Here is a 23,727-nt window from a genome sequence, read left to right as displayed (position 1 = left end):
AAATTTTTCATTTATTATAAATTAATAAATGAATATAGTTTCTGTCCTCGTGGGATCGGTTCTCACCGGAGGGAACGCAGACGTTCGGATACAATTAGCGTCTCTTTGCAAAGACAATGACGTCGACATTGCAAAGTAACAAGGCGCTTACTCAACACACACTACTTACACATGACACTAGGTACCTAACTGTTCAAAATTACCGTACCTACCATGCCAATGGCCATTAGTTGTCGAGGCATTAGCTAAACAAAAAAAAAATATAATATTTTTTACATTCATTATTTTTTTGGACTTTATAGATTATCTTTGGACTAAGATTACTCCTAAGACAATTAATATTAAATAATTGTAACAATAAGAAAACTATTTCTAGCTCACAAAAATTCTCTAATAAAAATAATGCAACCTAAAAATTGTTATGGCTTTTAAAGGTCATTTGTCAGGTAATACCATCACTTTTATGGTATTACAATGTTATACATACATACTTAAAATACACGAAGATCAGATTTACGAAGTATCAACAAATTTATGAATAGTCAGTGATATTATTATACTGCTGCTTGTCATTATAGCCTCAATGGTTAAATAGTTTTGTCTTTCTGTTCTGTAAAGTTTGCTTTATCAACATTGTCGTGTGTCCGTGGGTGTGTAATTTGAAATAAAAAAAAACAAACCAGGTATATCTATATGAATTAGAATTGACAAGTTCTTTTTCATAATATGAATATATAGAAATTTATTTCGAATACTTTGTACGCGTTAAGATGTTTCACTTTTTGCATAAAAACGGCACGAACGACGTATGAAAAAAAGGAATAATAGATTTTTGTATATATCATAAATTGAACGAGTAATTCCAAAATGATTTGTTATTTGAAATATCTCAGTGGCGTACTATGTTTTTCTTTAAAAAAATTCACACCATTTCAACAGTAGATATAAAATTATTAATTTTATGTCAAAAAATGCGCAATAATTACCTCTTAAAACACATCCAATTTCATTTGCATATCTGAACCGGTTTTAGAACAATAAAGAAATCGTCAGTTTGTAAGAAAAATGTCAACACCCCATATCTCGGAAACGAAGTATTTGCTGACATGCTTATAGAGCAAACTGTCATTATTTTTTCATATAGAATTACCCTTTAAAGTTTGTCGCATTTATTTAGAAACATCCTGTTTTTTCTTGACCACCCTGGATTTCCATAGTTTTTCCTGTATTATTTCACTTGACCGTTATTTTCAGTTCTTTCTGTTTTTCCAGTCCTGCAGGTTTCTTTTCTAATATTGCTTCGTCCATTTTATCTCTAAAAGGTTTTCGGGGTCTGTCTCTCTTCCTTCTTATATACTCGATAGGTTATAATGTTAATATAATGTTATATGTTACATACATTTATATTGCAATTCAGTTTGCTCAATTTTCCTCCCGAAAAATTCCCCAACCAATTCAACCTATAAAAATTTTCCCATGTGCTTTCAAATTACCCTAAAAATGGGCGAAAGTACCCCAATCTGGCATCTCTGATTCGTCGCTCGTTGTAGACGGCGTCGGTGTATATTGCGTTGTCAATTGGGATATTCCCAAAACTCCCAAAAGTGATGATCCTACCGATCTACCGACATGTCCCTAGGATCTATCGAGTTTAAAAAAATATCCAAATGACATATTTTACTTAAGAGGAAACAGTAGCGATCAACAGGTAGCGAAAACGCGTTCCAAGATTGCGGCTGTAATTTTGAATATTTTTTCGAGATATGTGGCACACGTATTCGTAATATAATAAAGAATGGCGGTACAGAGCCCAATTTAAAAAATATATTAATATGTGGAAATTACTCTGTAATTAAATACAATAGATATTAAAAAACGAGCCTGTACCGCCACTAAGAAGAACAAAAAAATACACTTTCTTCAAATAAACTTTTTTATCCGATGCCTAGATTTTGTGTCATTTTGGAACTACTAAAATTTTTTATTTCATTAGTAGTTCCAAAATGACACAAAATCTAGGCATCTGATAAAAAAGTTTATTTGAAGAAAGTGTATTTTTTTGTTCTTCTTAATGGCGGTACAGACTCGTTTTTTTAATATTGTATTTATTTACAGAGTAATTTCCACATATTAATATATTTTTCAAATTGGGCTCTGTACCGCCATTCTTTATTATATTATAAATACGTGTGCCAAATATCTCGAAAAAATATTCAAAATTACAGCCTCAATCTTGGAAAGCGTTTTGGCTACCTGTTGATCGCTACTGTATCACCTTAAAAATAAATTCGATAAACCAATTCATCATTTATTGCCATCAAAAAATTTCAGTAGGTAGTATTTTTTAACACGTTTGTATAATACCTTTCATTTCCTAAGAATTATGTATTATTTAAAAATTACATAATGGAGATTCCTAATCGTATTTCGGTATTCACATTTCATACAAGAGTCTCAAAGTACTCATGTATAAACAATTTTTAGATGATTTTGGGAATATCGATTTCAAGCAGATCACATACCTTTTTATGTAAATATTCATGTGTTTCATAAAAGCTGATGTGACACTTTCGTCCAGTTCTTTATTAGTAAATAAAAGTTGAATTATGGTTGTTTGGGTTAATAATTACTTCGCATATTATTTATAATACATATAGTAGGGGAGCAAAGTATGCTAAATGTCCAGTCACTCGAGCGCTTTGGGGACCTATTGGGTTGTGATTATTAGGTTCTAAAACCAAAAAATTTAAGTAAAATTTTCCATTTTAGTGGGGACTTTCCATATTTTAATTTAATTTTCCATTTCCAACACCCGTTTTCTCCGATTATAGCGCCACCTATCCGTAATTAGAAAAAACGTTTCGAATAAAAGTTGCTTATTTTTACGCAAAGAATCCAAATCTGAAATAAAAAAAGGAGTTCCTATTTAAGATTTTAAAGTAACCCCCCCCCCCACCTCCGTGGGGGTCGTGTTTGGTACCATTCGATAGATTTCAGAAAAAATATTCAGAAATTGTAGTGTATTACCTATAAGCAGTTACCGTTAAGCCGGGTCCAGACTATGTAACAAAACATGTTAAATAACAAAGTTTTGTAACTTGTTACAAAATTTTAAAAAAACAAGTTTTAAAACACAGTGTTGTATAACATTTTTCTGGTTATATAGCATGTTTTATGTTATCCAACAGATGTCGGTAAACATCAAAGAAAGTTATAAAACCGCACCGCGACTGATCTACACCTAAAAACATGTTATTGAAACATTCTCTGGCATAGTACCTACGCGAGCAGCAACCGTTGGAGTCATACCGCCTTGTTCATTCTGGAGTGATTGTGCTAGATTTTTCTTTGCTCTGTTCACGTAGGGTCATTTACGCGATGAAATTGTCGAAAGAACTGACTACTCATTTAATTGAGCTATTTCGTAAGTAACGAGTATTATGGGATTGCTATGGGATGAGCTACATTTATTGATTTAAAAAACAAATAAAAAACACGATGAATAGACTGAAATAGAAGTGAAAATAGATACAGAAACTGTAGTTAAAACTAATGCACGTACGCCTATAACTCAAGCCAACAAAAGAAAAGCAGTACGCGGAACCTTAACAGCAAATCGGTGCAAATCAACTCTAAATTTGACATAAATACTATTCTCTACAGAGCAGAGTGTTCAGACATAAAACCTGTAACATTCACTTCATTCGCTACACAGATGCAGACTGCTTCATCAGCTACTCAAACAGGCACTCAATCATACAATATATCTGAGCCTTTCTATTCCGTCCACTACACCTACATCCGCTACTTCTCCAGCTACACCAATTCAAACAGACAGTGACACTCAATCATGAACAGGTGAAGACGATAATACTGAGGAATTAAATTTTACACAAATGTTATACTTCCTCTCTGAAACAATGAGTAAAAAGTTTAAAAAATATACTTTGCTAATAATATAACTGTTAATCTTTCTCTTATTGGAATTGCATCTCGAAATGTCTTTCCTGCCTATTTTATGGCCGATGTCATTTATAAGAAATTCAAAATCAGAACTTTCTATTCTTAAGAAGTTTTTAAAACTGCCATCACATTTAATGTCTCCTGTCGATGGGTCTATGTTATCTCTTTCCAGATCAGCTAAAAGAGCTGTACCACTACCTATATTTTGCTCGAGCTGCTAATGAAGGACACATCCAAAATATTAATTTAACACGCCGGTGTCGCCTCCACAATATTACACAAGCTGCTGTTGCTATGAAGAGATCCTCCATACTTATATGACGCAATTCTATATACTACCTAACCTACCAGCTATCCATCTAAAATGCTGCAAAATTTATGCGCATGTTGTTGTTTTGTTTTTTGTTATATAGTCTGGATACTCTTGCTATATTATACCAAGTTACATAACAAAGTTGTACAACAAATTTGTTGTACAACTTTGTTATTAGCATGTTTTGTTACATAGTCTAGACCCGGCTTTAGAAGTTCCCCGTTTCAGGAAACAATATTGTCTTAAGAGCGATAGCCTAGTGACCTAGTGGGTAGACCTCGGATCTCGGATTCGTAAAGCAGAGGTTTCGATTTCAAATCCGGGGTGTGGATCTCCGATTTTTTTATTTATTGTTACTGCATTCATGTCTGTAGACAATGTTGCAATCTATTATGAACACAATAAAAAAATATAGTAATAAAATAAATAAATATTTCAAAAAAAAACAAGAAAAAAATACAATCACTGGAAGCGAAACTAAACAATACGGAAGAAATATAACCACTGGATTCGGAACTGGATATGGAACTGGATAATATTAGAAAACTGATATTATAATATGTAAGCAGTACGAGCCTAGTAGGCCCATGGCTTGATGTACTATTCTTTTCCACTCCCTTTTGTCAGTCGCTTTTGTTTCCCAGTTCCTTAAGTTAATTCTTCTCATATCTTCTCTAACTCCATTACTCCATCGTGACCTCGGTCTTCCTCTTCGTCTTTTCTCTGCCAATGCACTAGATAGTACCATTCTGGGAATTCTAGATGGAATCATCCTCTACACATGGTCCAACTATCTAAGTCTTTGCGCCTTAATTATGCTAGTATGTTAGGATCTTGATAGAGCTCAGTTTCCCACCGGGTGGAACAACAACTCTTGATGTTTTTTTGTTGTGACCCATGTTTCAGAAGCATACGTTACTATCGGCCTTATTACGGTCTTGTAAGTTCTTAGTTTTGCTCTTCGTGATATATGTTTACTTCTTAACAACCCATTAAAAGCAAATATAGCGCGGTTGCCCGACATAATTCTCTTTTGTATTTCTTCTTCACAGTTAGGATCTCTTGTGAAGACAGTTCCTAAGTACTCAAATCTCTAAACTTCTTCGAATTTATACTGTGTTCCCTTCGCTGTTGTCATTGTTATGTATTGCCCCCGAACGAACTGCTTATTTGTTCATTCCATATACTTTGTTTTTGCTTCATTTATATACAATCCTTTGGTTGCTGCCCTCTCCTCGAGTTTCATGACTGTTTCTATAAGTTCTATTTTGCTCCTAGCCAAGATTACCAAATCGTCTGCGAATGCCAAGCACTGATGTTTTTTGTGGTAGATCAGACCTGTTCTATTAATGTTTGCTTCCTGTATAACCTTTTCTAGTAATATGCTAAACATTATAGACGATAATGGATCACCCTGCCGCAGTCATTGTTTGACCTCAAAGCTTTCTATTATAGTATTGTTTATCTTGACTTTATCATACTGATATATCATACTGATATTGTTTAAAAACACTAATAATATTGATATAAAATGTTAATCAATTTTATTTATTGTTATAAGAATCAAAGGTAAATATGATTAGGCGAATGAAGCCTTAGGTTTCGCAGTCAATATCCCAACCACACACACATGTTGCAATCTATTTCAATACGGTTTATAATACAAACTATACACTTAGTATTAAAATAGTCTGATATATTTTTTTAGTTGAGGACACTTGTTCACATTGCATTGTTTCAGGATAAGGTGAAATATCTTCAATAAATGGAAAAAAGCATGTATGTCATATATTATAATACTTTCTATACTCTTAATATGTAGTCTCGTATAAATTTGTAGTGACATGATTTTAAGTATAAGAACAAGAAGCTTGCAACAATTTTCAGAGAAAATAGAAAACTAAAACTATTTTAAAATGATTATTCGAAATAAAACATATATGATCATATTCACTGTATTTGCCATCTAGTGGAATAACTGTAAAATTAAGTCAGTAAAAAAGGTACATTAAGTTTAATTAAATTAAGTAAATCATCTTGTATACTAAAATTAAGGTTGGAAAATTGTCGTTTCAAAATGAAAATCGACAGGGGCAACAGTACCTATACTAAAATACACTCTGTATAGATAATTATGTCAATGTTAATAATACTGGATAGAGAATTGAATATCGTTTCAAATGAGCTAGCACACGCCCCTATTCCCTATTTAAAAATAAGGGGTGGGGGAAATGGAAGGGAGGGGGTTGACAAATGACAGATATGTATGTACCGTAAAAACTGTGTTCCCCTTAGATCAAAAGTCGGGCTTTTATATTTATATGTTAAGTTCAATATAAATTTCACATAACTGAACTATCACTGTATCCTCCATTTTGATTATTATTGTTCTCAACTAACGCTATTTTCAAAATTCTTGCTTTCCTATGCATCTTTAACGTAAATTATTAAAAAATATAAAACTATTTCTTTATTAACGCTAGTCTCCGATAAGGCTACCGTGATTTAATGCTGAGGTACTAAAATGTTATAAAATTAACAAACAGTAAGAGTCCACATCCTTCTTATAACTACAAGTGACTGAAACAACGAAACAATAATAATTCTTACTGTGTTATACAGAAAAAGGCAGTAGAAACGATTAATCTCATATTTATCGACAACACTGTATGGTCCTCACTTGATGAGCTGTAAGGAAATATACACGTAAAGTTGTCCTCACTTTGTGCGCATAACGAAAAAGTATATACAGTCTCACTTTAATAGCTGCGTGTAATGGCCTCACTTGGGTGGCAATATACTTGAACAATACGGGGCACATATACGTAATCTTTTTTGTGTATACTCGTCATTTTTTAATTGCTATTTACTTGTCAAGGTCACTATGAAGAGTTGAAACGATTATGTCTACGTTTTCTACCGGTCCTCACTAAGTGCGCGTAATGTCAGGACCTCACTTTGATATCTGTGCATAAATATATATATATATATATATAGTGCATTGCAAGGTATGCGACCGTTAATTTAAATTTAAAGGTATTCAGCTAGTGAATTCAGAGGTTGAATCGGTCAATTTAGTTGGCAATTAAATAAAGAAGTCAACTACTTCATTGATATATTGAAAACGTTTCGCTTTACAATTTCGAAAGCTTCATCAGTTCACTACAAATAAAGGATGAAGTCTATAAGTATAAATAACCTTAACAAAAGTGATATAATACTTACAAAGCAATTTGTAGTATGTTTAAGATGTTAAAACAAAAATTCTACAGATACTACTCATTCTATAACAACAACTTAACGATACACTGCGGAAAAATACACCATGTATTAATGTTCATTGGCTAGTTATTTAATTCGGTGATTTGAATCTCACTGAAGCCTTCATTTGTAGTTGATCACCGTTAGACGAATTAGCGGCAAATGAGATGTTATTTTTCCCTATGCCAAATCCACCCACTAGCCGACGACACGCATGTTTGTAAGATTTATGGCTCAAGCCCTTGAGTAAGAGGTAGAATATTGACTTAACTTATACAGGGGTGTTAGAGAAATTTTTTGTTCGAAGGGTAGAATAATGTGGCAGACTTATTTGAAGCTTTAAATCTCGGAATATGGGTTGTGTTGATTTGTTTGTTATGTAAGATAGGATTTATTGTGGCAGAATTATTTGAATCTTTGCATCTCAGAATATGGGTTATGTGGGTTATAAAAAAAATACCGGTGGGCCTGGAAATAGATATGAAAAAACGGACTACTTAGCAATATCGGAAGAAGACGTCAATGATTTGGCAATAGATAAGTAGGAATAAAAGGAACGGAATTTTAAATTTGGGTTTTGTAATGTCGAAAAACGGAACAGCAGGGGCAGAAATAAAAATGAAAAATATATTGAGACAACAGATCTTGCATCAGACAACTCTATAATGATCTGGAATAAGAACATCAAGGGAAAGAACAAAGAAAAATGTGATGTACCTAATAATTGTACGAAGCATCATGGCATATGCCTCCGAAATTTCGGTCATAAACAAATCAATCCAAAAGCGCATTTCCCAATCGAAATGGAAAACTGGGAAATTGTTGTGGTCTCACAAGAAAGACCAAGTAACAAGTGAGGAGATGAGGAGAGTGCAATCGAAAAATATGCCCTGCAATATAAGGACGAAAGAAGACTGAATGGTACGGTCACGTCTGCGGAGCAGAAAACACGGAAAACTGCGGAAATGCGCTTTTGGATTGATTTGTTTATGACCGAAATTTCGGAGGCATATGCCATGATGCTTCGTACAATTATTAGGTACATCACATTTTTCTTTGTTCTTTCCCTTGATGTTCTTATTCCAGATCATTATAGAGTTGTCTGATGCAAGATCTGTTGTCTCAATATATTTTTCATTTTTATTTCTGCCCCTGCTGTTCCGTTTTTCGACATTACAAAACCCAAATTTAAAATTCCGTTCCTTTTATTCCTACTTATCTATTGCCAAATCATTGACGTCTTCTTCCGATATTGCTAAGTAGTCCGTTTTTTCATATCTATTTCCAGGCCCACCGGTATTTTTTTTTATAACCCACATAACCCATATTCTGAGATGCAAAGATTCAAATAATTCTGCCATAATAAATCCTATCTTACATAACAAACAAATCAACACAACCCATATTCCGAGATTTAAAGCTTCAAATAAGTCTGCCACATTATTCTACCCTTCGAACAAAAAATTTCTCTAACACCCCTGTATAAGTTAAGTCAATATTCTACCTCTTACTCAAGGGCTTGAGCCATAAATCTTACAAACATGCGTGTCGTCGGCTAGTGGGTGGATTTGGCATAGGGAAAAATAACATCTCATTTGCCGCTAATTCGTCTAACGGTGATCAACTACAAATGAAGGCTTCAGTGAGATTCAAATCACCGAATTAAATAACTAGCCAATGAACATTAATACATGGTGTATTTTTCCGCAGTGTATCGTTAAGTTGTTGTTATAGAATGAGTAGTATCTGTAGAATTTTTGTTTTAACATCTTAAACATACTACAAATTGCTTTGTAAGTATTATATCACTTTTGTTAAGGTTATTTATACTTATAGACTTCATCCTTTATTTGTAGTGAACTGATGAAGCTTTCGAAATTGTAAAGCGAAACGTTTTCAATATATCAATGAAGTAGTTGACTTCTTTATTTAATTGCCAACTAAATTGACCGATTCAACCTCTGAATTCACTAGCTGAATACCTTTATATATATATATATATATATATATATATATATATATATATATATATATATATATATATATATATATATATATATATATATATATATATATATATATATATATATGTACTTAGGTAAAAAAATACTTAAAAACTACAGACCTATCTCATTACTCTCACGTATGTACAAACCCTTCATTAGAACTATAACCAACAGACTAACAAATAAAATGGACAGGTATCAGCCAGTTGAACAAGCAGGTTTCAGAATAGGATTTAGTACCATAGATCACCTCACTATGAAAATATTGATAGAAAAGGCAAACGAATACAATCTAGATTTATGTTTAGCTTTTGTAGACTATGAAAAAGCGTTCGGTAGTGTCGAGATATGGGCGATAGAAAAAGCCCTAGATAATAGCAGAATATACTCCAGGTACAGGAAACTCTTACATAATATCTATAAAGCAGCAACTATAACAGTCTAACGGTAAAATAAAACAAACAAAACTAATAGGTCTTGATCCTGCGTATGAAAAAAAAGTTGATTAATAGCAAGCTGAAAATTTGTTAATAGCTTAAGGGTCTCTAGTCGGACAAACTTTGATATATGGGAACACTGGAACAGGAGAAGTTTTAATTGGGGAACAGGTTAAAAATTTGGAACGGTCAGACCACGAAAACGGCACATGTATGTTGTCCGACAGAACAGACTTAAACTCTCCGAAAAGAGATTAAACTCGCATGCAAAAATCAGACTGCTTTTTATCACCAAATGGGCGTTTTAATGAGTGGAACATGTACAATATGTCAAATGACAGGAATTATGACAGCTGATAAATAGCAGTCTGATTTGTGCATAAGAGTTTAATCTTTGTTCGGAGAGTTTGAGTCTATTCTGTCGGACAAAATAAATGTGTCGTTTTCGTGGTCTGACCGTTCCAAATTTTAACCGGTTCCACAATTAAAACTGCCCCTGTTCCAGTGTTCCCATATATCAAAGTTTATCCGACTAGACACCCTTAAGCTATTATCAAATTTTCAGCTTGCTATTAATCAACTTTTGTTTTCATACGCGGGATCCAGACCTATAATCCCATAGCAATCCGTAGAGGCGTAAGACAAGGAGATGTAATATCCCCAAAACTCTTCACCTTAGCTTTGGAAGACGTCTTAAAAAAAACTAGAATGGAAAAACATGGGTATCATCATAAACTGAAAGAAACTCAATCACCTCAGATATTGCGATGATGTTGTTCTTATTAAAACCAACCAAGAAGAACTAGCCAGAATACTGACTCAACTAGCACAAGCATAATAGAAGATAGGATTAAAAATGAACATGAGTAAAACAAAAATAATGCCAAATAAAAATGGCAAAATAAATATAAATATGAATAATGTAAATATTGAGATTATTGACGAATATGTATACCTGGCTCAAATAATCAAAGCTAATAAAGAGAACCAAAGAATTGAAGTATAAAGAAGAATCAGATTGGCGTGGGCAGCGTTTGGAAAGTTAAGATGGGTACTAACAAGCACAAAAATGCAACCTAGAAACACGTGTATTTGATCAGTGCATCCTTCCTGTTCTGACGTATGGCTCAGAAACATGGACATTAACAAAGGCCAACATAAACAAAACAGAAATAACTTAAAAGAAAAATTGAAAGATCCATGTTGGGAATTAAACTACAAGACAGAAAATAAAACAAATGGATAAGAGAAAAAAAAAACGTAAACAGTGTAACAGAACATATAACAGGGTTTAAGTGAAGATTTGCGGGCCACGATGCGAGATAGTAAGATAAAATATGGAATGCTGAAATACAAAACTGGAGAACGTGGACAGGAAGAAGAGGAAGACATCAGATACGATGGAAGCACGATATTGTAAAAGCTGCAGAAACTCACTGGAAAAGCGCAGCCAACGACAGACGTTTTTTTGTGTTATTAGCATATTTCTGATTATATCATATTTCTGATGCTGCATCTTTAATAAAATAATCAAAGCTTTACTTATTTCACAAAATGTTGAATCCAAGCCATCGGGCTGAATTTAAAGTAAGTAACCGATTACATATTCGTTTTTTGTGTTATTGCTGACGGCGAGTAAGATCTTTCTATTCCAGAATCGTCTATTCCAATTCCAGGGCATATTTTTCAACAATTGGAAATACATTTCAGAAGATCATGTCTTCTAAATGTAGCTCCTTACTATAATGTTCATAACTTTCTCTTTGACACAACTTTGCGCCTTATGTTTCCTTCGGAAAAGGAGATCATCCTTTTCCTCTTCTTAATCCTTTTTTTAATGTACTACTCCATAGTCTTATCAGACTAAACATTTATCTTGTTCATTTTAGTTTTGCTGCAGGTACTAGTTAGAAATAAACGATGTGTTCTTTACAAAGGACCTCCCGGTACGCATATGCCATTTCATTCGTGTTTTACTAATCAATTAAAACGCAATCTTGACCATGGCTGAAAGCCGGACATACATCAATTACATTAACATATTTTGCACCTTTCTGACAAAATTGTTCTGCATAAACACTCACGAGGTAACATCAGCAGCAAATCCGCTGCAATCTTATCTGTCACGATCTTAAATAAATTGCAAGCGATTAGAAGGCTGGTCGCGTTACGTAAAAATTCTTCGCTAACCGTTCATCAGTTGTTTCCAAAGCAAAGAACCTTTCAAGGCAAACCTGATGTTAGGCATGGGTAAATAGGTATGTCTCGGGCACAATTGGTGCCAACGTCGGTGCATAAGGGTAACTACAGGGATCAGTATAGTATAACAATTGCTGTATGTATTTGTTGGTCTACAAATTTGCTAGCTGATACAGTGCACAACCACAAATAATACAAGCGAAACAATAATTATTTTTTATAAAAAAGACAAAATATTAATACTCCTCGCTAACCGTTCATCAGTTGTTTCCAAAGCAAAGAACCTTTCAAGGCAAACCTGATGTTAGGCATGGGTAAATAGGTATATCTCGGGGACAAATGGTGCCATCGTCGGTGCATTAGGGTAACTGGAGTGATAAGTATAGTGCAACAATTGCTGTTTTTATTAGTCAAATTCGCTAATAAATTCACAACCCACAATCATAGATACAAAAAACATTTGTGTATTGAGAACGATTTCCGACGTGGAAATCGAAACTTTAAAAGAAACTTATTTTATGTAACTAGGGGTCGACAAGACAAGAATTCTTGTCTTGACAACAACTTCTTGTCTTGTCTTGAGAAAAAAAAAGAAATTTAAAAAATCTTGTCTTGACGTTTTCTTGGCATCTTATATCTTGTCTTGGCTCAGAAATTTCAAGATCTTGAAATTTCTTGATTACCCGGTCGGGTGATTCCACTGCGATTTTTTTATTGCGTTTCGTGCTAACACGGCCTCCACTGCCACTGGGGGGAGTCCCTGATCTGCATTTGTTTCCTGACGAACCCAAAATTGATGTGTAGTTGCATGCTTACAATAAGCATTTTGTATGTTTCGCACATATTCTAAGCTTAGCTGTCCATCAGAATTTCACAAAAATTGCTGAGCCAAATCGAATGGTGATTATTTGGAGGATGAGATCGAAGTAGAAAATGGTATAAATGCTACTACTTTAGATTTTAACTCTCCTGTAAATAAAATTAAATACCTTGTAAAAAAAATCAAAAACTCATGGCAAATGCAACCTAAACTTAACAGTGCTTGCGAGGCCATAAATTGTAAGAGGACTATGTCAGAACTAGATGTGCCTACAAGATGGCATTCAACTTTCGAGATGATAACATGGGGCTTACGTATAAAAAATGCTTAAAACTATATTTTGTGACAACAACGAAAATCTAGATAACTGGAAAATGTTAGATAAAGAATGGTTCTGATCAGTAAATTTTGTCAGTATTTGAGAAGGTTTAAAACACTTTCTTCAATTCTCGAAGGGGAAAAATATTGCCCACTCCCATTGGTGGTAATTGGAGTAAATTTACTTTCGGACAAACTGGAAATATGGGCTCATGAACTTAATAATAAAATTGATAGAGACGCTGCCGATGAGCAATTAATTTACTGCATTCAAGCTGCGAGAGATAAAATACTGAAACACTTTAACAAAACTAATTGGATATACTGTATTGTTGTTATTTTGAATCCACGCCATAAAGTAGAGGCATTTTCCTCTTCATCTTGCGGGAAAAACTCCTATAATCAAAGGTAGTACAAAAATTTGAACATATATTTAAAGCTAACTACTTTAATAAATCCCAGAATGATCTATAGAATCCAATAGGTATCAGAGCCTGTACTTAGTCTGAAAAAAGAAGATAACGAATTTGATTTAGATATTACTTACCTATTTAAGAAAGCTGATAATAATAACTTACAATTTTGGAAGTATGAAATTGAAAAATACTTAAATGAGCCTAGGTCAGAAGACTCTGAGAATATACATACTTGATTGGTGGAGAAGACACGAAAATATCCACCCGTCATTATCGAAAATGACCAAGGATTTTCTCGGAACGCCAGCAACATCTGTACCTGCGGAAAGGCTATTTTCAAGAGCCACTTTAACAATAACAAAGCCAAGAAATCATGGCTTATCAATTCCGATTTAAAAATGTGCTAAATTTGTTATTTAAAATAAAATCTAGTTTTTATTATTAGGTAGTCAAGATATTTTAAGATTTCTTGTTTTCTTGACAAGAAATCTTGGTATTGACATAAAATTTCTTGTCTTGAAATCTAAAATTACTTCTTGTCTTGATCTTGTCTTGAAATCAAGACAAGATCAAAAACAAGATCTTGAAATTTTCAAGAAGTTGGCGACCCCTAATTTTAACCCTGAATAAGACAACGGGAAAAAATTTGACACTTTAATTATTAGTCACCAAATTTCGATTATCGCTATTAATTAGCAGAATGTTGAATTTTATGATGTTAAGTATTCGTTTCATGGATAATCCATCAACTATTCTGATAGTTATTAAACAAATCAGATCTTTAGTGGACAATCGATAACTAGGTAGATGTTTATAGGTTTTGATATTTCTGTAAAAGTTATTTCTATTACCTTTTCTTCTTCTTCCTCCATTTTATAAACAATTCTGCTTGTTCATTGGCGGATTGATACCTCTATGAAAAGTTTGTCACTCCTTGATACATTTTCTTCCGTTGGTGATTTATCTCTGGGCTATTTTGACCACACGGGTCTCCCGCATTGTGCTTATGTGGTTATTACATTTTTTATTCTATTCAGTGTCCATTCGTTTATACACTGTACGTTACATTTTCTTCTAATGTCTTCACTCCTCTTTCGATATCTCAGCGTATTTCCTGCAATTCTTCTCACTACTCTCATCTCAGCGGCCCATTAATTTTTGTGATGTGGCTGTAAGGATTTTGTTTTTGATTTATATGACACTATTGGTCTTACACTGGCTTTATAAATTATCAACTTCATCTCAGTGTTGATATGTCGGTTTCGCCCTATAGTGTAAGGTTTCCTGACAGTCTATTTGCTTTTTGTACTTAATTTCTGAGTTCTTTGGTCTTTATTCATTTTTTTCATCATATTTAATCTGGTGTTTCCCATTAAATCGACATCGTCTGCAAATAAGTTTGGTTCTTCTCGATGGAGTACTGTAGTAGGTTTTCGATTCTTGCACTCTTTCATACACATCCGTATCAAATTAATTAGCTTTTATGGAAAGCCAAATTCTTGCATCGCTGTCCACATCTAACCCTGCATATTCTGTCCATATCAAATGCCTGTTTAAAATCTATGAACATCTGATAAAGCTCACAATCAAACTGCCAGCAATTTTCCAGTATCTGTTTTATTGTGAATGTATGGTCAATAGTAGATCAGCCCGGCCTAAATCCTCATTGGTAATCCTCAACGATTTCTTCTTTACATGTTTTGGTTCTTTCTTGTAGGATGCTTGTACGGACTTTGTAGTTGGTATTTAGGAGCATTATATTCTCCAGTAATTAATACATTATCTTTTGTCTCTTTTTGTGAAAATTGGTCCTTTTTTCATTTATTTGGCATTGATTCTTTTCGTCAAATGTCCTAAATTAGCTGGTATGTAGATCTGTACAATGCTTCTCCTCCGTGTATTAAGCACTCTGCGGGTATACCATCGCTGGCGCTGCCTGGTTTCTTATCATTTTTAAGTTTTTTAACAGCCGGAGTTACTTACTCGTATATCGAGTCTTCTATTTTAGTTTCAATGTTTCTATTATTCTTGCGCTTATCTTTAAATTATCAAAGATACGAAGCATTACATTCTATTTCCGCGTGTATACTTTAATTTGTAATCCTCCGTGTAAAAATATTGGTACGACCCTACACGTCACTAAATGTTCTTAAGCTTCATGCCATCGGCGTGTATATACGACTAAAACACACGGCTCTCCACCTTGACCTTACCCAGTCACGTTTTTCAGTACTTTTTTCTGTGTGGTTCTCATTAATAGGGAAATAGCGACAGGTACGTTTTTCTCTGCATGTGTACCTTTCACGTTTCTTCGACAGTTGCAAATTGAAAATGCATCGGCTCTGCGTCTCGTGCATTGTGCATATTGCATATTTAACATACCGTTCATTCCTTTATTGTTTATATGCTTTTTTATGAAGAAATTATAAATAGTAAACTGTAGAAATGGATTCGTTGCATGCACTTGCAATAGGTAAACAATGAATATGCAGTATTCTAGAGTTTCTAGAGGTTTTTTAAATAATAATAATAATTCCAGAGTATATGCTTGTGGAACATTTTTGTTAAAGTTTTCTTGAAAGTTTTATGTTGAACTTTTTATTTCTTACTACTTATTTTTCCCTAAATCATTAGTATTTTTCCCAAACCATTCCCGAAATATAAGGGACTAACTATTTAGAACTGCTGTAAGTAAAATAAGAATTGCCATGTTGATATCCAACCTTCGATATAAGGTTAAGATATAAACCTTAAGAGGAAAAATGATTTTTACAACTAAGTTATCTTTGTCTTCATTTTCATAATATTCTGTTTGTATTAAGGGAATTCTTGTTTCCCTCCTTTTAAGGAAATCTCTTTTTTACATCATTTTTGTTGGTGATTGATCTTTACCTATTAGCAATTTGTCAGAAATGTCGGAATTAAAACCATTTTAAGCAATCCCTATCAGAGTGTTTTAAAGGTCAAATCTATAAAACGTGAAATTATTATACCGGATTAAGAAGAAATGGTGTGTATAATTCTTATATATAAAGTATACTAATATTCCTAGAATGTTATTAACCATTCAACTATGTGGGTCATGGCACGAAGATGTCTCTGAAATGTTTATTTATAGACAGGTTTTAAATTTTGCAGATAGTTATGTGTGCATATCATTTACATACATCTAATTAATTTACATCTTGAATTTATATTGTTTGTTTTATAACTGCTTAGAGAATACTTAAACCGTGTACAAGAAAGTAAAAAAATGTTTACTTACTACTTAAAAATGATTTAATTACTTCAAAATTTAAAATTTCTACAACTTTTTTTAATCTTCACAAAAACAATTTTCACAGGAAACTCACCGCTTTTTCCTTGATTTCGAATTTTGTTTCTCTGCTCTTGGTGTCTCATTATCATTCACTTTGGCTTTAACCCTATGCGGGTTCGGTTTCTCTAATTGCATTTCTCGACATGTCCTGCCTAAGCGTTTCCCCCTAGGTTTTCTTTGGTCTTCCCCTCCTAGTCCTTCCAGGAATCCACAGTTCAGCAATTCTTCGTGTTGAGTGATTAATGTCTCAACGTTGAATATAACCTCTATGAATCATCTTAACCTATGATCTCTCATTTTGGCATCAATTATTGCCACACTTAAACCTACTCTAATATATGTACTCATTTTTAATTTTATCTTTTTTTCCCCACTCATTCATCTAAGCATTCTCATTTCCTCAGCATGCATCCATTGTTTCTTTTTTTTTAACTGTTTAACATTCAGTTACATACGTCATATGGCTGGCCGGTCTTATGGCTGATTTATTGAATTTGCCCTTCAGCTTCATTTGAATTTTTCGGTCGCACAATGTACTTAAAACTATTACTTTTCACAATCATTTTACCATCAAAGATATCATTTTATTTTTGTAGTAACTCCATTTGTAAATGAATACTCCACATATTTTGATTTTGTCCTACAAAGTTTTAAAACTTTTTCCTCCAGATCTTGTCTCTAGTTTTTGTTCAAAGCCGCTTTCACTATTTCCTACCAACAGCACATCATCTGATCCAAAACTAATGAGAATAAGGATTAAGCATCGAGCCTTGGCGCAATCCTAATTTCACATGAAAGGACATCGCACACATCTTATGGAAAATATAATGTCACTCAAATTCAATAAAATTTATACGAATAGATTCGTTTTAAATTAACGGTCAAATCTTATCATTGCGCCAACTCTTAATTATGAGTAATTACGGCGCAAATTGCAATTAAAGTTTATCGAAATCACATTTTTGGAGTCAGTAAAAGTGTCACTATTGCTCTGGGTGCTATTCAAAAGGAGCTTAAACCCCGCTGGGCCTAAGCGGATTAGTGAAACTAATCCGTTGATTTATGGAGTACCAACAATTTGGGTATTTTAAAATATTTTTTCTCTCTCTAACTTATGTACGTACCCATTTGATTTCAGATTTATTTATATCAATTTCTGCTCTTATTATTGAAAATATAGAGTTGTCGCAATGATAAGATTTGACCGTTAATTTAAAACGTATCTATTCGTATAAATTTTATTGAATTTGAGTGACATTATATTTTCCATAACATGTGTGCGATTCCTGTCCTAACATTAGTTGATACTCTCTCATACATGTCTCTTACAATCTTTACATATTCACCGGGAACTCCTTTCTTATCGAGGGCCCACCACAGATACTCTCGAGGAACTCTATCATATGCTTTGTCAAGATCAATGAATACTTATAGTGATTATTTCATTCATAGAGATTCTGACCAATAGAAAGCTATGTACAGAAATAAAAATTACAGCGATTATTTCATTCATAGGAGATTCTGACCAATAGAAAGCTACAGAAATAAAAATTAAACTGATTATTTTTTGATGATTTTAACTTCCAATCGTATAGTAAGATATTTGATCACGTGTTTAATTCTGTCCAATCAGATTAAAATGATACTTAGAATTATCTACTGTAGAAAATTACCGATAGAATTGTTTTAAGTAGATTGTTTCTGTTTAATGGCAACCAGTTTCTTAGTTTTGACAACTGTCACATTTAAGAAAATATCCATAATATACGTATTAAAAAATAATCTTACGAATATCACACGACAGTAAGAATAAATAAGAAAATAATGAAATAAAAATGTGTACCATTTTTATTCGGTTGCAATGCGAAGGCAAACCAATCTTACTTTTTAATTAGAATACGGAGTGCAGTCCAGTTCCTTTAACCGCGATTTTCTGCTCTTATTGGAGCTTCATCAGAAGGAACGTAGGCACTGTTCTCCATACTCCAACTAAATTGCATCGAGAGGTTTTCCCACACATCGCAACCAAAGTGATGATAATAGGTGGCAAGCGCCATCTGGCAATTGAAAGACGAAGCAAGTTTTCAATCCTAATAGTAAATTAATAATATTGAAAAATATTAAAAATCACTAAAAGATTTTTAAATTGAAAACTTATTGGTACATTTTCATGGTAACACCTCCAAGACTTCTATAATTTGCAAGTCATATGGATGCTGCAGTGAAGACGAAAGGAAAGGAATTCTACACCTTGCAATTCACATCCCCCGTCTGCAGCCGGCAAAGTTCCAACTGAAAAATGCACCTGGTTACTCTACGGAGTAATACGAAAAATAAAATAAAAATGTGTACCATTTTTATTCGGTTGCAATGCGAAGGCAAACCAATCTTACTTTTTAATTAGAATACGGAGTTGGATCTCTGGTTAATCTTTTTTTTTTTTAATTAGTTCAGTTGGAACTTTGCCGGCTGCAGACGGGGGATGTGAATTGCAAGGTGTAGAATTCCTTCCCTTTCGTCTTCACTGCAGCATCCATATGACTTGCAAATTATAGAAGTCTTGGAGGTGTTACCATGAAAATGTACCAATAAGTTTTCAATTTAAAAATCTTTTAGTGATTTTTAATATTTTTCAATATTATTAATTTACTATTAGGATTGAAAACTTGCTTCGTCTTTCAATTGCCAGATGGCGCTTGCCACCTATTATCATCACTTTGGTTGCGATGTGTGGGAAAACCTCTCGATGCAATTTAGTTGGAGTATGGAGAACAGTGCCTACGTTCCTTCTGATGGAGCTCCAATAAGAGCAGAAAATCGCGGTTAAAGGAACTGGACTGCACTCCGTATTCTAATTAAAAAGTAAGATTGGTTTGCCTTCGCATTGCAACCGAATAAAAATGGTACACATTTGTATTTTATTTTTCGTATTACTCCGTAGAGTAACCAGGTGCATTTTTCAGTTGGAACTTTGCCGGCTGCAGACGGGGGATGTGAATTGCAAGGTGTAGAATTCCTTCCCTTTCGTCTTCACTGCAGCATCCATATGACTTGCAAATTATAGAAGTCTTGGAGGTGTTACCATGAAAATGTACCAATAAGTTTTCAATTTAAAAATCTTTTAGTGATTTTTAATATTTTTCAATATTATTAATTTACTATTAGGATTGAAAACTTGCTTCGTCTTTCAATTGCCAGATGGCGCTTGCCACCTATTATCATCACTTTGGTTGCGATGTGTGGGAAAACCTCTCGATGCAATTTAGTTGGAGTATGGAGAACAGTGCCTACGTTCCTTCTGATGAAGCTCCAATAAGAGCAGAAAATCGCGGTTAAAGGAACTGGACTGCACTCCGTATTCTAATTAAAAACTAAGATTGGTTTGCCTTCGCATTGCAACCGAATAAAAATAGTACACATTTTTATTTTATTTTTCGTATTACTCCGTAGAGTAACCAGGTGCACTTTTCAGTTGGAACTTTGCCGGCTGCAGACGGGGGATGTGAATTGCAAGGTGTAGAATTCCTTCCCTTTCGTCTTCACTGCAGCATCCATATGACTTGCAAATTATAGAAGTCTTGGAGGTGTTACCATGAAAATGTACCAATAAGTTTTCAATTTAAAAATCTTTTAGCGATTTTTAATATTTTTCAATATTATTAATTTACTATTAGGATTGAAAACTTGCTTCGTCTTAAGAAAATAATGCTTCATTTTTACTCAAATTTGTTGTCATTGGGCAATAGCCACTCGAGCCCTGCGGCCTTTCGTGTCTATTGCCAGACAACAAATTTTCGAAAAACTGTCGCATTATTTTCAATTTACTCTCACTCTCTTGTGATATTATACCCGATAATTTTTGATAATTTCCCGTTGTCAAGCATTACGTCAGATGCCCTTCGTTACTACGCAAAAACACCAAGAAAGAGGTTTAGCAAATATTCAGGTGAAGATATCAATAAAATATTAGTTAAAATGATTTAAAAAGACAGTTTTATTCATGAAATAATCTTACCGAATTACCCTCGAGCTCTTAAAAATCATCGATTTGTTTTGCTCTCGTGGCACTTTGACATAATTTCACTCCCCTTCGCATTCGGGTCGTGAAATTAAAACTGTCAAAGTGTCACTCGGGATACAAATCGTTAATTTTAGAGCTCTCGTCTAATTACTACTGAACATTGCATCTGTTGTTGATCTGCCTTGTATAAAGCCAAACTGTATTTCTGTTTCTTCATTTATACGTATATCACTCTCTCTCCCATATTTTCATGGTATGACTAAGTAAAATTATGGCACTGTAGTTTGTATGTTTTTGTATATGCCTTGCCCACCATCATTTAGAGTATTGTATTCAGTTAATAAAAGATTGTAAAGAAAAAAGTGGTAACACGTGTGCATAATATATTTGCAATGTGCATTTTTTTTATTTTATGATTTTTCTATAGTATATGCATGGAATGAATATATTTTTATACTTATTGTTTATAAGTTATTTATATCAAGCAGATAAATAGTAAAGAAATGATCGGTATGTAGAATATTCACGAGATGCATAATCAATGTGTTTTTTGTAATTTGCATTTGTTAAGTAAACGTGAATAATACACGTGCAGTAACATTTTCGATGCTGACTTACGACTTACGATTAAGTGAGGTTGTAGAATTCTTTTTGTTAATTGCAGCACACTTAGATTTTCTTTGCATTAGACCGTAGCCTCCATTTGCAGAAGTATTCTCCCATAATGGCAAATGCATTCGTTCGTATTGTTTCTTATCCACGTTATTTGCAAAGCTGTCTCTGAAGTTGTTCAGGCAGGTTCGCGATGTGTAAAATAAACAGTCAGGGTGCCAAAGCAGATCCCTGCGGCAGTCGATTGCTGAGCTTCATTTGGACACTTTTAAAATTGTCCATTGTGATTTAAAACAATCTGTCGGTGAACATGCTATCAATGAGTTTAGTTATTTTTTGACACGGACTGGTACGGAGTATTTTGAAGATATAGTTTTTGTCTCCAGAAAGTATCGCAGGCAGCTGCTGGACAGGTCAACTTTTTAAGCATATAACCGAAAACGAAACGTCTATATTGGTATAAGTGCTGCTATTTCGGTAACTTTTGAACAAAAATTAATGAAATACGTAGTGACAAATACGCCGTCTAATACAAACTATGGGAGTTAACGTTTTGCCAATATTGCTGTAAGATAGTGCGTCACATTTTAAATTTTTCTTCTTTTATATAAGCAGTAGTGCCTGTTTTTCTTCAACGGTGCCTTTCATTCTGCCCTAAATTGTCATTCCATTGTCCCTGCCTATTCTTACTATCTTTGATTCAGACATCCTGCTTATGTGTTGATTCCACTCTTCTTTTCTGTTCTTTACCCAGGTATTTATATTGTCTACCCCACATATGCGTCTGATTTCCTCACTTCTTACCCTGTCCTGTAGTCCTTTTCCAACAGTCCTTCTTAAGATCTTCATTTCGTTGGTCTCCAGATGTCTTCGTGTTTTGCTTGCATCTGGTCTTGTTTTAGTGCGGCCGATATGTGAAACAATTGCACATTTAATGATACAAGCATATAATTTGCACCACATATAAATATAAAGGTTCAAATTTAGATATGAGGCCATCTCAGATTTTGTCTTTTACAAAAATGGCGGGCGTTCAAAATGGCGGCTATACTTATGTGTTTAATAGTACCATAACTTTTGAACGAAAAGTCAGATTTCAACCAAATTTGGTATATAGGTTTTCTTTTTGATTTACAAGAGGGATATGGTGAACCGGAAGAATCGGTTTACCAGAAGTTGTGTTTTTACTGGTTGTTTATGTAAAAATATGTTTTTTTTCTTCAATTTTTTCCCTCTGTATACAGGGTGTCCCGAAAAGAATGGTCATAAATTATACCACACATTCTGGCGTCAAAAATAGTTCGATTGAACCTAACTTACCTTAGTACAAATGTGCTCACAAAAAAAGTTACAGCCCTTTGAAGTTACAAAATGAAAATCGATTTTTTTCAATATATCGAAAACTATTAGAGATTTTTTATTGAAAATGGACATGTATAATTCTTATGTCAGGAACATCTTAAAACAAAATTATAGTGAAATTTGTCCACCCCATAAAAAATTTATGGGGATTTTGTTCCCTTAAACCCCCCCAAACTTTTGTGTACGTTCCAATTAATTCATTATTGTGGTACCATTAGTTAAACACAACGTTTTTAAAACTTTTTTGCCTCTTAGTATTTTTTCGATAAGCCAGTTTTTATTGAGATGCGGCTTCTATTTCAATATATTTACGTAAAATTTTATGGGGGTTTTGTTCCTTTAAACCCCCCTAATGTTTGTGTACGTTCCAATTAAACTATTATTGTGGTACCATTAGTTAAACACAGTGTTTTTAAAACTTTTGTCTCTTAGTCTTTTGTTCATAAGTCACCTTTTATCGAGATGTAGCTTCTTTTTCAAAATATACCTAAAAATGTAAAATATAAATAAATTTTCAGATTATTAACAGGTCTCTATAACCGTACTTAACCATATACAAATATGTGGTGGATTCGACAAATATTCAAAATATCTCGATAAACACTGGCTTATCGAAAAAGTACTAAGAGGCAAAAAAGTTTTAAAAATAATGTTTAACTAATAGTGCCACAATAATAATT

At 33.5% G+C, this 23,727-nt stretch overlaps 1 protein-coding gene and 2 long non-coding RNA genes across 3 annotated transcripts in view; 2 read left to right on the top strand and 1 right to left on the bottom strand.

The window, feature by feature from the left end:
* The window catches only part of LOC114349431 (rab3 GTPase-activating protein catalytic subunit), a 382,835-nt gene that overhangs the window by 172,749 nt on the left and 186,359 nt on the right, over nt 1-23,727 (top strand). The gene's annotated exons all lie outside the window — the stretch shown is intronic.
* Nucleotides 7,375-7,845, bottom strand: LOC126880673 (uncharacterized). Its single transcript, XR_007696671.1, has 2 exons — nt 7,502-7,845; nt 7,375-7,438 (listed from the first exon to the last, which is right to left on the bottom strand). It is a non-coding gene; the product is annotated as an uncharacterized LOC126880673 (long non-coding RNA).
* On the top strand, nt 8,987-9,457 carry LOC126880680 (uncharacterized). Its single transcript, XR_007696675.1, has 2 exons — nt 8,987-9,330; nt 9,394-9,457. It is a non-coding gene; the product is annotated as an uncharacterized LOC126880680 (long non-coding RNA).

The sequence above is a fragment of the Diabrotica virgifera genome, chromosome 1 (assembly GCF_917563875.1).
Source record: "Diabrotica virgifera virgifera chromosome 1, PGI_DIABVI_V3a".
NCBI lineage: Eukaryota > Metazoa > Arthropoda > Insecta > Coleoptera > Chrysomelidae > Diabrotica > Diabrotica virgifera.
Note: the sequence above shows the minus strand (reverse complement) of the source record. Positions and strands in the feature narration are given on the sequence as shown.